Below are 12,879 nucleotides of genomic sequence, written 5' to 3'. Positions count from 1 at the left end.
TCGCGTAACACGATACAGAGCCCACCTCTCTTCTCCCTCCCCGCCTCCCCTGGTTTCCCTGTAATCCTCCCGAAAACTCCGTAGCAGGGCAGATTGCGAACGTATCCGGCTCCCGGCCGGAAACGAATCCTGGATCTGGGATCCGGTTTTCGGGGAAAGTATTTCGAGTTATCGGACGCACGCGGGCGACACCGTTCACGTTGGAAGATCATACTTGATTTCGCGGCTGCAGGGTAAACGGCAGGGGAAGTCGAAACTGCTGTTTCCGTTTCGACGGTCACGCGCCAGCCGTGTATCCGTTTCGCTCCATCAATCGCCATCGAGCTGAACCACGCCTCACGATGTCGCGATCGCAACCTAATCCGCCCCGAGGATGTCGCCACGCCGAGCCGCACACCATTCGTTAATCGCGCTCCTGCGCTCCAAACTGAGAGGCACGAGGAGTCGATATCTAGACTGCGGATTTCATGCATTAACCCTCATCCGTTCCTCATTACACGCATCTGGCCCTCGGTGTTAAATTGACACCCAAAAATGTCGTAGAAGAGGGAAGAAAATTTGTATTTTTTGTATGGCTACACACCAGAGTTGGGCAAAATGTAATTTCAATTACAATTACAATTACTTGCCAATTTCCAAGTAATTTTAATACAATTACAAGTAATTTTAATTGCGATTACGAGTAATTGTAATGGGTAGTTGCAATTACTTAACGCTAAAATGACACTAAAAAAGGTAATTAGATACCTACTCAGTGGAAATGTCTAAAAAGAACAAACAAAAAGCATATGTTAGGAAATATTTATTATTTATTAAATTACAACTCTTAAGAAATAGGTTCACTTGTCACTTATATTGACAATGTATAGTTTTAACTAGGAAATATTTATTATTTATTATGCTTTTTGGAGGGCGAAGATAACGCACCTGTGCAATATTTGAATCTTTTTGAATTCGCGGATAACGGAGGCAGAGCCAATGCTGAATGTGAAAAAGAAACGAAAGCGCAGTTACAAATTAGTAATTATTTTTACATGTAATTGTAATTGGTAATTGCAATTACTTTGGCTCAACCAGTAACTGTGAAAGGAGTAATTGCAATTACTTAACACGATTAGAGTAATTGTAATTGAGTCTAACAATTACTTCAGTGTAATTGTTCTTTTAAACCACTAATTTTTATGTTTTGGACCATTTATAACCGTTTTCTTATTGTAATTATAGTCCACTTTTGCACATGTAATTGAAGATGTAATTAAATACTCATGTAATTAATTACTGCCCAACTCTGCTACACACACATTCATTTCAATGCTTAAGGGGTAGACTCGTTTCTAGGATTGCAGGAGTGCCGGATTCGCCTTCTCATTTCTCGATAATGCAAAGATGGGAGTCTGACCGATGATATTCATCTTCAATCTTCACATAGTTGTTAAAAATGTTGACTTTGACAACATATTTCAAGCGCAACGCGATCGGAGCTGGTTCCCATTTTGCCAATATTTACATCGTGACTTACAATCGACGAGGACAATTTTGATTTCGCATACAGATCCGCGGTTTGTCATACTATGATCGTCGTATTGAACTTGCTAATAGTATCAGCACCTTTTAAACGATAAACAGTTATACCAACCGCAAGCGAAGTCGATCAGACTCGCGACGGAAAGGAGGATCTCCGAGGCAATATGGTGTGGGAAACTAGGTCGACCGAGGATCGGCAAGACGAATTCATTTCACGGAAGCGAAGTAGAAGAACTCGTGGCTCGAAGAACCCGTGGAACCGTGTAAATCCGAGCCTCGGGGCGCTGGTTACACAACACCGGATTTACTATCCCGCAAAGTTTACGCAGTCAAGTACGGGGAGGTTTAAAGAATCACCGTCGTACGAGCAGCTCCCGACCCTTCTCCTCGTTTCCTTCTCCTGTAACACCTAGTTATCCTCGGGATTTACTAGCGCAAAGAGAGAGAGAGAGAGGGTGTCTCTCTCTGTGTTGCGCGCAGAAGCAGGAACAACGGCATACATCGAGGGATGCAGAAGGGTGAATGTGCCACAGCAGGATGCCGAGGGTCGTCAGTCACCGATCACCGAACCCTGGATAGCCGATCTACACCGCTACGTACTTTGCTCCGCAGGATTTACACTGTTCTTGGCTTTTCGCCCCTTCCAATCGATCCCGCATCGTCGTACACGAGCACTGAGGCCCTCGAACCCCGTGTACACTTGCCCTCAAAATTATGGCTGCGATCTAGTGTCCTCCATAATGTTACCCATCCCTCTATCTTTCCATGGGATCAGCCGGTCTTTTGTTGCTACTAACGCTGGGGCTGAGAGGTTCGTCCGAAAAACGGATTTCTGATCTTTAACTCGTTCCTGACCTTACGATTAATATTTTTGTTATTTCGCTTGTAGATTTCCGAGGATTTAACACAGTCACAGTTATGAGAAAAAACAGTAGCTTAAGTTATTAAACAAACGTAGAAGTTCCACTGTACATTTTTATGAGACAGACGTAAATGAAGATTAAACTTCTCTCTGTGCAGTACTACTCTAATGCTAACCGTGTATATGGGTGTAGTTGGACGTCGAACATTTTTCGAGCAAAATGTAGAGAAAAACTTGCCCGCATAAGTATTTGTGAAATTTTATCGATTTTTAGAAGGTAACTGTACAGGGTGTATAATAACTAATGGTCATCCGTCGTAGGAGTGAATCTACACCTCTGGATCGATGAACATTTGTAAGAGAAACTTGCCCCAAAATTGTTTATAACAATGAAAATTGTTGTTAAAGTTTGTTCTTGCATCAATACCTTCCACTCATCCAGAAAAGAAAAAGTTTGAAAGAAGCCACATGTTGCAAACACATAGTTATTGAGGTATAAGCTGTTAAAGCTTTTGCAAAATTTGATTGTGTGGAGTTATACGTGTATAGACAAAATCCTACTACTTACAGACTACAATTCACCCGACCGTGTGGATGAGACATAATCGTGTGCGTGTCTCGATAGACGAAATTTAAATGGACATTCGTCGCTAGGCGCATACAACGTCATCGTCTCCTGTCCATTCAGATCATAAATTTGAAGTTGCAAAATATGAAAGAATACCTTATATTTATTGTTATTAATCCTGTACTTATTATAAAATGTTACCGTACCTCACCGTTCCTCCAGCGGATTAGGCGATATACCTGTAAAGGACGTTATTGCAAGCAAAAAACGAATGCAAATCTTCAACTCCGACAGATCGACAACACGAGCGGATTACCCTTACAAATCATGTCATTGATGGCTGTAGACAATGCCAAAAGGAATTTCTTTGACTGTTTCCCCACTTCTAAACCTAAACTCCTTCCGACACACTCCCGTCCAATTAACAAACGCAACATTTCCCCACCTAAATCCACCCTTAAGCATCCATGAAAAACCGGGGTGACAACCGCAGTACTTCTTCCCGTTTTCTGTCAGGATTGCGGGAAGTGTGTTGTGTAGTGTCCAGCGATTATGTAGAAGCGTGGTGTTTTGTGCTTTCGCGAAAATGGCAGTGTCCACTTCATCCCACGGAGGAACAGAAGATTCTGCAAAATTTGTAAGTACCTATACTTATGTATAAAAATGGATATAAGGTATTCTTTCACATTTTACAACTTCAAATTTATGATTCGAATGGACAGGGAGACGATCACAGAATGTCCCTTTAAATTTCGTTTGTCTCGGAGGCACGCACACGATTATATTCTGTCTCACCGACACGGTAGGGTGGACTCTGGTAGTAGGCTTTTGTCTATATGTATAATTCTATACAATCAAATTTTGCAAGAACTTTAATAGCTTATATCTCAATAACTGTAATATTTGTTTGCGACATGTGGCCAGGGTTGTGCAGAATTACAATTGAATTACTCCAAGAATTATAATTACAAAGTAATTGGATTACATTGTAATTCAGTCATATCGTAATTTATAATTCAGATCTTCATTCAATTAAATTACAATGTAATTCATAATTGCAATTGGAGTACAATTATAAAATACTTTGCAATTAAATTACAATGTAATTCGTAATTGCAATTGGAGTACAATTATAAAATACTTTGTAATTAAATTACAATGTAATTCGTAATTGCAATTGGAGTGCAATTATAAAATAGCGTGACGTATTATGAAGGAGGACGAGGAATAGAAACTACGTCGCATAGACAGCAGACAAGTATATGAAAGAAAAACATAAAAATGTATCGCACTTCTTCAAAGTTCTGGGCTATAATTTGGAGAGCTGTATTTTAATTATATTGTATTTCAATTTTATTATATTTCAATTACACATCTGATTAAAATATTTAGTAATTGAATTAATTGAAAGGTATGAATTATGTAATTCAGTTACGACATCGTTGAATTACTATACATTTAATTGAAATACAATGTAATTGAATTGTGTAATTGAATTAGCACAACTTTGCATGTGACTGCTTTCAAACTTTTTCTCTTCTCGACGAGTAAAAGGTATTGATGTAAGAACAAACTTTAAAAACAATTTTCATTGTGATAAACAATTTTGCGGCAAGTTTCTCTTACAAATTTCCACCGATCCAGAGGTGTAGATTCACCCCCAGGACGGATGACCATTACTTTCTATACACCCTGTACAACACATAGAAATTTTGAAACATATCACAATCGTGGCAATGTTCATAGAACGAGGACACTTGTTTGAATTGCTCCTCAATCGTAAATATTACACTCCCTACATTATTAATTTTGTTCTAAGCATCAGTATAGATATACTGCGAGATATACAATATACGATATTCATTGTTAATTGTAAAGTGTCATATTAATACATGCTATATAAACCAAATACGGTTTACTGCATCAATAAATAAATATCGCAGATATAGCATTCCTAGAAAAGCTTTGAAAACTTTCCACTCGTCAACTTTTCAATTCCGTTTTTATCAGCCTAGAGAGAATGTTAAGGAACGAGTTGATGTGGCGATACAGGAATTGCGACATTGATGAGGCAACGTACGAAACATGGACTAGCGATCGACAAAGGAGTGGAGGATGGTAGTCGAGGAACGCGATCGAACAAACGTTTCGCGTCCAAAGGACAGAGCGACGCTTTCGATGCCAATATCGGCGAATGACGTTTAAACGCGAATTTAAACCGACAGGTTTCTCTGGCGTGGTGCGATCGGTTCGGGGCTTGACGAAAACTTCCTCGGACGCGTTAAAACGCGCCGCGCTGCCTAAAGGGAATGCTCGATCGCGTTTATCGATGTTTCCCGACTCGTTCGATCGGTGAATTACTCGGGAATCCAACATTCTAGATCCTAGACGTATGTCTGTTATTCAGAACAACTGGCTAGCAACATTATAAACTATTACTTCCGCTTGTTTCGACCATGAACAGTCAGAAAATTTTTATCTAAGTACAGCCGATCTTTCTACAACACAGTTAATTTGTTTTATGTTGTATGAAAACTGTGTTAAGCTAGAACTCTATAGTGAAAACAATATGATGGAAACATTCGTGTTATACGAGGCTTGTTTACGTTTATTAAGCTGTGCTATATGAAAACTTTGTAATAAGAGAGTTGGATGCATAAACAGGATCATGAAACGAAGAATTTTACAGTTTTCTTGCTATTAATCCTAAAACTCCCTCGAAAGAATCGATTTTAATAGAAGCAATGAAGCAAAGAACAGAAAATGCAGCCAAATCGAGAAATAAAGTTCCCGTTTTCGGAAAAGCCGATTTCTTCTTTATTTTAGCACGGTTCTACGTGGAGGTTCTTCCTTTATGCATCACACCTTATTCGCGTACAATATCGAATAATAATGGGTCGTCCGCATGATTCTTTCCTCGCGGACTGCCTACTTGGCGAATCGTTCGAACCCTACGCGAATATTGGCTGAGGAAACAGCGCTGCCATATTGGCTTCCGGGACGCTTTCGTTGCCTTATTAAACGAATTTTCGAGGGACACTGCTCTGTGTTGGTGACAGGAACAAGCGGTCCTTGTGGAGCACACGTCGGGAACATGTTTGATCCATTGGTAAAAGGCGCAATGGCACTCATGGTAACTCTTCGTCCTCCTGACGTCTTCGGGACAATACCCTGGAGCTTCATCGTGACCAGCATTTTCGATTCTGTCGCATACATTCGTTTTTTTATGCAGAAAATGGAAAATTGTCGAACGATTTACCTGCAAAACTTTGATTACGAGGTCTTCAACTGTGGGTCATGGATTTTGAAAAATTATGACGCAATTCTTGGTAGATAATATTGCAATATCGAGAAGAGTTATGGAGCTTTTTAATAGATTCTATTTAAAACATGGAACTTCTCTTCGTCTTTTCTCGCATTCCAAGTTTTAACGAGAACACGAAAAGAAAGGTCCTTCGAAGTAGAAGTTTTCAGTTTGAACAGAAGTATATTTTGCTCGTCAATATTAATTAAACAACGATTGTACGTATTCACAACGATGTCCTGGATGTGTCATTTATTTGTAAATTCACTTAATATTATTAAAAGCATACACCAAGGCTCTCTGTAATAATTAGATATCTTTGGGGAACATTATACCACACTTTATGAAAACTCTATTTATTACTCACCTTTGTCAGAGACACAATAAAAATTATGGATTCTAGTTGAAGAGAGGCGTTTTTTGCGGCGGTATGCGTCGCAGGCACGTCATCGGCAACCCTCGTTCCTTTTGTTCGTCTCGCTGCCATAACCGCGTCCACGGCCACCGTCACCGCTACCGCTACCCTCGCTGCTTTTTTTTTCATTTTCAGACTAGCCTGGAAAACGAAGCTTTTCGAAGTATTGATCAATTCCATGCTAGCAGACGGTGCTACGCTGCCGGTGAAAATATTGAGTCCAGTCATAAGTAATTGCCCGTGCTGAATACTGGGTCATAAACTTTTTTTTGGGTCCTCCTAATGTCCTCAAGTTCTTGTCGCTGTGGTGGATACTTTGTGTTTAGGACTGACGTAAAGTCAGTGCGGCGCGGCGCGGCGCGGAGGTCGGCGAGTGTGGATCGAGTTCTACTGCCATTTTCCATTTTGTTTTATTTATACACTAGCTTTTGCCCGCGGCTTCGCTCGCACAGAAAACCGTTTAATGCCCTCGGAAATTGATATTGTTTCTCCATATAAAACCTTTTAACCTCCCATTCACCCCTATAGAGTTTTAATTTTATGTCATGCCGCCATCTTAGATTTCAAAACCCCTTTTCACCCCCTTAGGGGATTAATTTTTTAAAATGTCGAAACTGATGTTTGATTAATTATATCAAAGAGCATTAAGACCAAGTATGAAGTAAATCCGACCACGAACAAAATATTCCTCATACAAACGTTGCAACCACTTTTCACCCCCTCAGGGGTTGAATTTTTTAAAATGTCGAAACAGATGTTTGATTAATTATATCAAAGAGCATTAAGACCAAGTATGAAGTAAATCCGACCACGAACAAAATATTCCTCATACAAACGTTGCTACCCCTTTTCACCCCCTTGGGGGTTGAATTTCGAAATATCCTTTCTTATCCCTTGTATAGATCATAAAGGAAACCTCTGTGCAAAATTTCAGCTTTCTAGGTCCAAGGGTTTAGCTAGGGCGTTGATCAGTGAGTGAGTGAATGAGTCATCACTGCATTTTTATATATAGAGATGAGTGAATGAGTCATCACTGCATTTTTATATATAAAGATATTGGACATTTTGCATCGGCAAACATTTCTTCGTCAGCATGTTCTTGTGGACAAATCACGAAATTTTCTTACTCGAAGAGTGGACCAAAGCTGTGCAATAAGATAGACATTTCGGTTTAGATTAATTTATTCTTATAATGTATTTCTTGTTTCAAGATATTTAAGGAACAAGGACATTGACACTAAATAAATTCCATATAATGTTGAAATAACAAGCACTACCTAACGGTTCATTTCTGACAATATCGAAAAAATTACATTGGATGAATTTAGTTTAAAATAATGTGATGTAAAATGACTGATAAACTCATTCTTTTTAAATATTGACTTTCACCACTTTCATATAATTATGGGCACAAATAAGTTGTTGATATTTAACAATAGCTGCCAACTGAATTGCAAAATATTGCAAAATAATCTAAATTATTCTCAGAATTGTATCATTTACATTTACATTCTACATCAATCTCGAACGATCGTGCAGAATTTTCGCGCAACTTGGAAAACACCATTCTTCGCTATTGGTCGGAGACATCTCGAGTTCTCGATGTAGGAACAAAGCTGAAATATAATCTTCCTTGAATCACCTGTGCGTACCTTCGCACCAGCGATTCTTCGCGATACTCTTTGTCACAGAGTGCTGCGAGCAAGTCTTCTCTCGTTGTCTCCGCGTTTCAATATCGAGTCGTGTCTCGCGATACGAGCCGAATCAACGAACTCATTTCAACGGTGAAACAATTCGACGCTGCAGTTCAACGAAGTGGAAGAGTTATGCATTGAAGTAATTGTTAGAAGAGAATGAACATTTCTAAAGAAACTATAATCAGAAAGTTCATTGTATCCATTACAAACAGCTCCAAAATGAATAACTGAAGAAAGTGGTGGACAAGTGATTTCTCAGGAAGTTCAGCCGATTCAATAATTTATTGATTTAACTCATCTAATTTTTATATTGAATGAACGACAATCAAGATGATCGGTTGTATGCATGAGTTAACCCTTTGCATTCGGAGCAGAGTTGGGCAAAAATTTAATCAATGATTGACGAATATATTTCGACTCTAATCGCTAATCGCAATCAACAATTAATATCCTAGTTAATTAACTATTACATTCCTTTCAATTGTAATCGTCAATTGGATAATTGATTAATGATTAACTGAAATTTCGAAATGAAATACGGAATCAAAACTATATGAATACTGAAAAAAATGTAAACTGAGTTTAGATGTATTGTCATTTGGTCTATAATACAAACTCTGTTTACGTGCTTTTATGTTATTTTTTCGATGATTTCTATCTTTAATCAACGATTGACGATTAACTTCATCAATCGATTGAATCAAGCGTATTTTTCAATGATTACCTTTTTTAATCGTACACATTAATCAATCAATCTTGATTAAAATTTTAATCGATTAATGCCCAACTCTGATTCGGAGATATTTTAACTCAAAAATTAAACATTTCTTTCGACGTAGAATATTTCCATTCCCCATGATTTTTTTGGAAATTTTATGGATATAAACTTGGTATAATACCTCGTACAATACCTAAATGTTTAGTAATTGATTAGATACTGACATATTTAATAATTTAAATAATATTTTTAGTAAGGGTACAGACATTTTTAGTGGCGCCTCAGTCACTATTCGAGTTCTAAGGGTTAAAGAGTTTTTTCGAGTTCCAAAACAATCGGCTCTGACACAGTCGTCAGGGACACGGTGTACATCGTCGGCAGAGCGTTGATCTCGGTCGCATACGATGATCGTAAATTACGTTCGTTCCAGGTTGTTGAAGCGCGAGGCAAAAAAGACCGCGTAGCTTGTGCTTGGATCGACCGCTTCCTCCTCGACGAGAGCGACACAACGCCAACTTTTCAATTAACCCCCGCGATGCGTATATATCCATAACTTATCGAGCGAAAACCTCGTTGGAAAATCAAGAAGGAAGCCTAGCAAAACTGCCTCGAGCAGCGACTCGTTCCGACGAGAGCTGGCGCGCGCGCGCGCGAGACATTGTCCGTGAACAACGATCTCGAGAACTCGAAATCCGCGAGACTCGAAAGATTTCAATGTCCATTGAAGCAATGGCGGCAGATCGCGATTTTATCTGGAATTTAATCTGGAGCAGCTGGGACGAGGAAAACGCACTTGCAGATTGGTTAACGTAGCAGTTTCCCGGACTCGCGAACAATCTAAGAAAATATTTGCCACACAATATTTATATTGGGTTGCACCACGAATTTCTTCAGTCATCTTCAATATCTTGTCGTTTATTAATAGACAGCGGATTTTATGGATTTATGACAATTATTAGAAGTATTATTAGAAGAATTTCAAAATACTGTTAGGGTAAGGTTGCTCAATTCGCTTCAGTTTGTCGCAATTCAGGTACAAAACTATAATTTGCATAAAGATAAGCTGTCCTACCAATTAAAAAAATTTCTATTGTACTCTGGGTTGCTGCACTTCGGGTAGAAAAAATTTTTAATTTTATATAAAGGTTCGCTGTCCATTTTTTAACGTTTACCGGTGACTATTTCATAGATTTCCCGTGAATCCAAGTCAGACTATAACAAGAGCAGAGATTGCGCAGCCACTATAACAGCTCATTACTCTCTCAAGCAACACGATCCTAACATTTATACGATCGCATTAACGCTTAATAGCAAACACCACGAACCCATAACCACGTTTTCATTATAGAAGCCACGCTCCTCAACATTTGAAAAGAAAACAGATGTAGATCGACAACGAACGTTCAGCAGGTGGGAGTAGAGTAAACGATCTTCCGCTCTCGAATAAAAGTTAGGTTGAATTTCGGCACTGTCTAAACGCGTCTGTGGGTTAGGCGAATATATATGAACGCGACCTCTCGTCGCGTCCATTCCAGCGTGGCAGAGGGCTGGGAGAAAGAGAGCCGAGAACGGCCGCAAAAACTTGGAAACACGGAGCTTTATGAATGTTTAATGAAATTGGAATATTCAGGGGCACGGCAGCCACCCGGCCAGGCTTTCCACAATACTTATTTCGCAATAAAACTTTGGTGGTCCGACGTCGAATCCCCGGGCTTCCAGACTCTGGCTTGTGATCTAGAGTCCGAGAACTCGCGTTTTTAAGACCTCGTATTCTAGACGATCGCCGACCGCAGACGCCCAGACTCCGAACATTTTCAAATCACATGTAATATCATTTTTTATTTGCTCAGGTATTTTAAAAGCATATTTTAATACTTTTTCAATATTTTTTGGTAGGTGTTTAACACTAAACCTACCATTGCCGTTCAAATGACCGGTTTTATATTTTTCATTTCACAATTATTGAAATTACGAAGTTGCTTACATCGAAATTGATTCGATAAATTAATTTATCCAAGCACGTATTGTTATAAAAATTGCACAAGATTTAAATAAATAGACTCTTGTCATTTTTAACCGACTTCGAAAAAGGAGGTGGTTACTCAATTCGATCTGTATGTGCCTTTTGTTGTTCTTTTCTCGCTTTTTTTTCTATGTAGTTCACCGATTATACCGAGATGGTTGGACTAATCGGAAAGAAACCTTTTGCATTTTAGAGAGTACATATGTCCCCGGGGTGGTCCCCTGAAAATAAATTTTGCATTTTTTCATTCTTTGCGGTTTTTATTGCAAATAAACAATACGACCGAAAAACCATCCTACGGTTTTCTACAAATTCTGCTCGTTCCACTAAAAGGTGTGAAATACAAAAATTTTATAAAAAAAATTAAACCGACTTCGAGACGTACTAAAAAGTATGATCTAATTCCATTTAATTTGTGTGAATACACACCAACTTAAATACAATACAATCTTGTCGGAGGCGGCGCAAAATTGAAAATTTTCGACACTGGAAACTACGAAAACCCCTAAATTCTTCTACATGCTTTCACATATTAATGTATCTTCTCCTCCCACTTACTGATTTCCAAGTCCACCATATTCCAACGAAATCATAATCAGCAACATCTGTCATTTGGAAAATTTTCAATTTTGCGCCGTCTGCGAAAAGATTGTATTGTATTTAAGTTCGTGTGTATTCACATAAATTAAATAGAAATTATTTCATACTTTTTAGTGCGTTTTTGTAAGCAAAATCATTTTAATCGCTTTCAACGCTCGGTAGGTTCAGTGTTGAATGACTTAAAGACATCTTAAATGTTTTCCGCACGTCTTTTTTGACAAAACTAAGACGTATTTTTGGCACATTTTTGAGTTTGAGGATGAGTTGAGGATGTAATCACGAGTTTGTATAGTATTGCGCATGAGAAACAGGAAGCTGGGTATCTAGGAGCAAATGATCACTGTGCGACTTTTACATTTACTGCGGAAGATGGGTTATATGAAAATCGCCGGCTCGAGCCTCGCCAATGGAGGCTTGAATGGCGACGATTTTACCCAAAAATGGCCCCGACTGAAAACGATTTTGATTGCGTGTGTGCGGGCTAGGTCGAAACTAAAAATATCGAGTCAATCTATAAATTCGTTGGTGGTTGATCATAATCCCGGACGTAAAATCGTGGCGTTCTCTTCACCCGCTACTTCCGTTTTCTATGGAAATCGTACCGTCCTCGAATTATCATATTACCCGACGTGACGGAATAATCTTCGTCACGGGTCGCTCAAGTTATGCGACAGTGAAATTGCGCGATCCAAACGATTGCAGCCGTGGCACCAATTTTCTGACACCGAGTCGAATAAATCGCTCCAGTCTCATCTTGCTAATACGAAATGAATGTAATAAAAAGCCTGTTAGCTTTGGGACGTGAGTCTTTGGTTGAACCGCACGATTTTCATGTGGACCGGCCAGTGAGTGAATCGGAAACGTGTCGAATCGCGTAAACGAGGAATTAACGGCAGAAAATGGCGCGTTTCTCGGCGTGGACGTGTAACCGAATCGGAAACGCGTCGGCCGTTTCCGTTGTCGTCGATGTTTATTTCACGAGCCGGTACATAAGGCATTCCCGAGTCGGATCGCTGTCGAAAGCCGTAAAGCCCGTCGATCCCCGTGATCCCTTGCACCGCGAGAATCTCGCCGGGTCGTCGACGTCAACGTTCGACGTCGACGAGTCGAGGGTGTGAGAGAAACGTGAAGCGGGGGTATCGACGGTGGAGGATGGTAATTCGCGAGG

The sequence above is a fragment of the Lasioglossum baleicum genome, chromosome 6 (genome assembly GCF_051020765.1).
Source record: "Lasioglossum baleicum chromosome 6, iyLasBale1, whole genome shotgun sequence".
Lineage (NCBI taxonomy): Eukaryota > Metazoa > Arthropoda > Insecta > Hymenoptera > Halictidae > Lasioglossum > Lasioglossum baleicum.
The sequence above is the reverse complement of the archived record's forward strand: the minus strand, read 5'-3'. Positions refer to the sequence as shown.